Source organism: Cherax quadricarinatus, chromosome 3 (assembly GCF_038502225.1).
Source record: "Cherax quadricarinatus isolate ZL_2023a chromosome 3, ASM3850222v1, whole genome shotgun sequence".
NCBI lineage: Eukaryota > Metazoa > Arthropoda > Malacostraca > Decapoda > Parastacidae > Cherax > Cherax quadricarinatus.
In genome coordinates, this window is record NC_091294.1 from 25,967,785 (window position 1) to 25,973,705 (window position 5,921).

Below are 5,921 nucleotides of genomic sequence, written 5' to 3' on the forward strand. Positions count from 1 at the left end.
GAGTCTGGGCCCGGGGCTGAGTGCATAGGCATGTTGTCAATGGCTTTTTCGAAATCTATCGGAGTTAGGGTAATGTCGGAAATCTGGCATGCATTTATGGAGTTTTGAGGCTCATTCATGAAGAAATCATTTGGGTCGTCGATCCTCAGACCGATTAGTGGTTCACTAAACACAGAGTCGTACTGGGATTTCAATATTTCACTCATTTCCTTGTTGTCATCTGTGTAAGTCCCATCCTGTCTGAGTAAGGGCCCGATACTAGATGTGGTATTTGCCTTGTTTTTGGCGTATGAAAAGAAATATTTTGAATTTCTTTCAATTTCACTAATAGCTTTAAGCTCCTCCTGCCTCTCCTGGTTCCTGTAAGAGTCATTTAACTTAACTTCGATAGTTTCCACTTCCCTGGTCAGCGCCTCCTTTCGTGTATCAGATATTCTAGCACTCCTGAGGAGCTCAGTGACTCTTCGTCGTCTTCTGTAGAGGGAGCGTCTTTTTCTCTCCAGTTTACTCCTGCTCTTCTTCTTTCTTAGGGGAATATGCCTAGAACATGCTTCGGCTACCAGGAAGTTGATCCTTTCAAGGCACTGATTTGGATCCATGTCATTTAAGACATCTTCCCGACATGTTTCGTTTAGGACATGGTTTACCTGGTCCCAGTTGATGTTCTTGTTGTTGAAATTGTATTTTGTGAAGACACCTTCACAGGTACATGCATTCTGCTGTTCAGGACCCCTATGCATGTACGTCTGGACTTCGATTAGATTGTGATCGGAATTAGTTGTTTTTGATATTCTTATGTCTCTTATCAGGCCCTCATTATTTGTGAAGATAAGGTCAAGTGTGTTTTCTAGTCTTGTTGGCTCCACTATCTGCTGGCTTAAGGTGTGTTTTTCGCAGAGACTTAGTAGCTCATGTGTGTGTGACCTTTCATCTGCGCTACCTCCGGGGATTGTTTCAGCTATAACATTATTTGCTACATTCTTCCATTTTGTATGCCTTAGGTTGAAATCACCAAGCAGTAAGATGTTTGGGGATGGAGCTGGAAGGTTTTCCAAACAGTAATCGATTTTCAGTAGCTGTTCCTTGAACTGTTGTGAGGTTGCATCTGGTGGCTTGTATACAACCACAATGACTAGGTTTTGGTTCTCGATCTTTATTGATAGAACTTCAACTACCTCATTTGTGGTGTTCAGCAACTCCGTGCAGATAAGGGACTCTTTGACATACAGGCCAACCCCCCCTTGTTGCCTGTTTTTTCTGTCGCATCTAAAAAGGTTGTAACCACTTATCCATATTTCACTGTCAAAGTGATCTTTTGTGTGAGTCTCTGTGAAGGCTGCAAACATTGCATTAGACTCCACTAGAAGTCCACTGATAAAAAGGTATTTTGTTGTTGGTGGATGGCTTAAGGCCCTGTATATTAGCAAATATGAACGAGGTTGTATTCTGTGTTTGTTGGGGGGATTTTGTTATTGGCATCAGTAGTTGTAATTCTGGAGGGCCATGGGTGGCCACTGGCTGCGCCTCCAGTCCAACAAGGCTCCAAGGTGTAGAACTCAGTGTGTACAGGTAGATGAAAAGAACTAAATAAATAAATCTAGGTGAGTACAGCTAGGTGGGAACAAGTGGATGAGTACAGTTAGGTGAATACTCAGTCTTCAATACCTCTTTGTAACCATAGTGTTAGAAGTGCTAATTCCCTGATACCTTCACACTCAAATTTCGTCAGGTGGCTCTAGCCTTTATGGAGGCCTTTATAAGCATAGGGAAAGTAGCTGAAAGAAGACTTGGTAAGGAGACTTGGTTGAAAACAGAGGTGGAGGTTCTGTGTCAAGATTCGGTGGCCAGACTCTCTCGGGGAGATGGTGTGTGAGGTCTTGTGACCTCGGGGCAGCAATCTGGCTGGTCTTCTAGGAATGATCTACCATGGACTCTATACTCTAAGTAAATATTCAGTTTTGTCAGCAATAAGTATTTCCCCTCTCTCAATAACCTTGTATTTTCCTCTAGTGATGAGTTAAAATAGTGAGGACACCATCTCACCTCACTACACATTATAAGGCACTTAACTCAGTTCCACTTAACTAGGACAGTTTTTTAATACTTAATTATTTTTTATAATGCTTATAATTCAAATTCAAATTCAAATTCAAACTTTATACTTATAGAGAATAAAGTTTGAATTTGAATCTGAATTTGAATTATAAGCATTATAAAAAATAATTAAGTATTAAAAAACTGTCCTAGTTAAGTGGAACTGAGTTAAGTGCCTTATAATGTGTAGTGAGGTGAGATGGTGTCCTCACTATCTTAACTCATCACTCATAGTAGAGCAGTGAGAGTACCAGTGGTATGACATTGGTACTCGTACACTTCTTGATGTATATAAATGACCTACCGCAGATAACTGGTCCTGTGTTACTGTTTGAGGATGATGCAACACAAACAATAAAGACCTGAAAGATTGTAAGGTTTCTGAGCTGAGTCGCAACACTACAAGGTTGTGAGGATGGTAACAGGATGTAGGAAGCCAGAGGAAACGTATCACTTGATACAGGAACAACGCACCTGAGGCGCAAATAAACACGATCACATCGCCCGTATGTACAAAGCTGAAAAATGAAAGAAGCTCTTAGAAGCATGATAGAAGACGCTCAATGACTGTTTCTTGTGTGTGTTAACGACATAACAGAAGGAACAGAGTCAGAAGTATCATGTTTGCAAATGATGTGAAATTAATGAGAGGAATACAGTCAAACAGACCGGGAAAGACTACAGATAGAGGTGGACTTACTGCAGGATTGGTCTGACAAATAACAATTAGAATTTAATCCCAACAACGCACAGCTACGATAGACAAATACGACTAGGAATTACAGGCTTGGGGAACAATGGTTTCGAACCTTCCTGAAAGAGAAGGACCTGGAGGTGAGTCTAGGTCCGAGCACATCGCCTGAGACACACATTAACCAAGTAGCCGTCACAGCAAACGCAAGACTGCCAAACAGAGCTCTCAGGAACTTCAACAAGGAGTTGCTCACGATACGGTATACGACATTTGTCAATTCCCTCTTGAAGCATACAGCACTAGTGTGGAACCCACATCTGAAGAAGCATGTCAAGGAACTGGAAAAATGCAAAGGTTTCCAGCGCGACTAGTCCCAGAGCTACGAGGTATGAGCTATGACAATACCTGGAGTTTACCTGGAGAGAGTTCCGGGGGTCAACGCCCCCGCGAACCGGTCTGTGACCAGGCCTCCTGGTGGATCAGATCCTGATCAACCAGGCTGTTACTGCTGGCTGCACGCAATCCAACATACGAGCCACAGCCCGGCTGGTCAGGTACCGACTTCAGGTGCTTGTCCAGTGCCTCCTTGAAGACAGCCAGGGGTCTATTGGTAATCCCCCTTATGTATGCTGGGAGGCAGTTGAACAGTCTCGGGCCCCTGACACTTATTGTATTGTCTCTTAAAGTGCTAGTGACACCCCTGCTTTTCATTGGGGGGATAGTGCATCGTCTGCCAAGTCTTTTGCTTTCGTTATGAGTGATTTTCGTGTGCAAGTTCAGTACTAATCCCTCTAGGATTTTCCAGGTATGTATCTCTCCCGCCTGCGTTCCAGGGAGTACAGGTTCAGGAACTTCAAGCGCGCCCAGTAATTGAGGTGTTTTATCTCCGTTATGCGCCCCGTGAAGGTTCTCTGTACATTTTCTAGGTCAGCAATTTCACCTGCCTTGAAAGGTGCTGTTAGTGTGCAGCAATATTCCAGCCTAAATAGAACAAGCGACCTGAAGAGTGTCATCATGGGCTTGGCCTCCCTAGTTTTGAAGGTTCTCATTATCCATCCTGTCATTTTTCTAGCAGATGCGATTGATACAATGTTATGGTCCTTGAAGGTGAGATCCTCCGACGTGATCACTCCCAGGTCTTTGACGTTGGTTTTTCGCTCTATTTTGTGGCCGGAATTTGTTTTGTACTCTGATGAACTTTTAATTTCCTCATGTTTACCATATCGGAGTAATTGAAATTTCTCATCGTTCAAAATCATATTGTTTTCTGCAGCCCATTGAAAGATTTGGTTGATGTCCGCCTGGAGCCTTGCAGTGTCTGCAATGGAAGACACTGTCATGCAGACTCGGGTGTCATCTGCAAAGGAAGACACGGTGCTGTGGCTGACATCCTTGTCTATGTCAGATATGAGGATGAGAAACAAGATGGGAGCGAGTACTGTGCCTTGTGGAACAGAGCTTTTCACCGTAGCCGCCTCAGACTTTACTCTGTTGACTACTACTCTTTGTGTTCTGTTTGTGAGGAAATTATAGATCCATCTACCAACTTTTCCTGTTATTCCTTTAACATGCATTTTGTGCGCTATTACGCCATGGTCACACTTGTCGAAGGCTTTTGCAAAGTCTGTATATATTACACCTGTATTATTTTTGTCTTCTAGTGCAACTAGGACCTTGTCGTAGTGATCCAGTAGCTGAGACAGATAGGAGAGACCTGCTCTAAACCCATGTTGCCTTGGGTTGTGTAATTGATGGGTATCTAGATGGGTGGCGATCATGCTTCTTAGGACCCTTTCAAAGATTTTTATGATATGGGATGTTAGTGCTATCGGTCTGTAGTTCTTTGCTATTGCTTTACTGCCCCCTTTGTGGAGTGGGGCTGTCTGTTGTTTTTAGTAACTGTGGGACGACCCCCGTGTCCATGCTCCCTCTCCATAGGATGGTAAAAGCTCGTGATAGGGGCTTCTTGCAGTTCTTGATGAACACGGAGTTCCATGAGTCTGGCCCTGGGGCAGAGTGCATGGACATGTCATTTATCGCCTGTTCGAAGTCATTTGACGTCAGGATAACATCAAATAGGCTTGTGTTAACCAAATTCTGTGGCTCTCTCATAAAAAATTCATTTTGATCTTCGACTCTCAGTCTGGTTAGCGGCTTGCTAAAAACCGAGTCATTTTGGGACTTGAGTAGCTCACTCATTTCCTTGCTGTCATCTGTATAGGACCCATCTTGTTTAAGTAGGGGCCCAATACTGGATGTTGTTCTCGACTTTGATTTGGCATAAGAAAAGAAATACTTTGGGTTTCTTTCGATTTCATTTATGGCTTTTAGTTATTCCCGCGATTCCTGACTCCTATAAGATTCCTTTAGCTTAAGTTCGATGTTTGCTAATTCTCTAACCAGTGACTCCCTACGCATTTCGGATATATTGACCTCTTTTAGCCGCTCTGTAATTCTTTTCCGTGGCCTGTATAGGGAGCGCCTGTCTCTTTCTATTTTACATCTACTCCTGCTTTTTCTTAAAGGAATAAGCCTTGAGCATACATCGAGTGCCACCGAGTTACTCTGTTCTAGGGATAAGTTGTGGTCTGTGTTGCTTAGTATATCTTCCCAGTTTATTTCGTTTAGGACTTGGTTTACTTGGTCCCACTTTATGTTCTTGTTACTGAAGTTAAATTTGGTGAAGGCTCCCTCGTGACTGATCTCATTATGTCGGTCTGGGGCTCCGCGCATACATGTCTGAACCTCGATTATGTTGTGATCTGAGTACATGTATATTGTTTTTGATATGGTGACATTTTGTATCAGATCATCATTGTTAGTGAAGATGAGGTCCAGTGTATTCTCCAGTCTAGTAGGTTCTATTATTTGCTGGCTTAAGTTGAATTTTGTGCAGAGATTTAAAAACTCGTGTGTGTGTGAGTTCTAGTCAGAGCTGCCTCCTGGTGTTATTACTGCAACAACATTATTTGTTAAAAGAGGTAAACATGATGAACCTAAAGGACACAAAGACATAAGTGACATGATTACCACGTATAAAATTTTGAGAAGAACTGACAGGATAGACCTGGAAAGTCCGTTTGCGAGATGGGGTCTCAAATACACGAGGGCACAGGTGAAAGTGAAAAACACT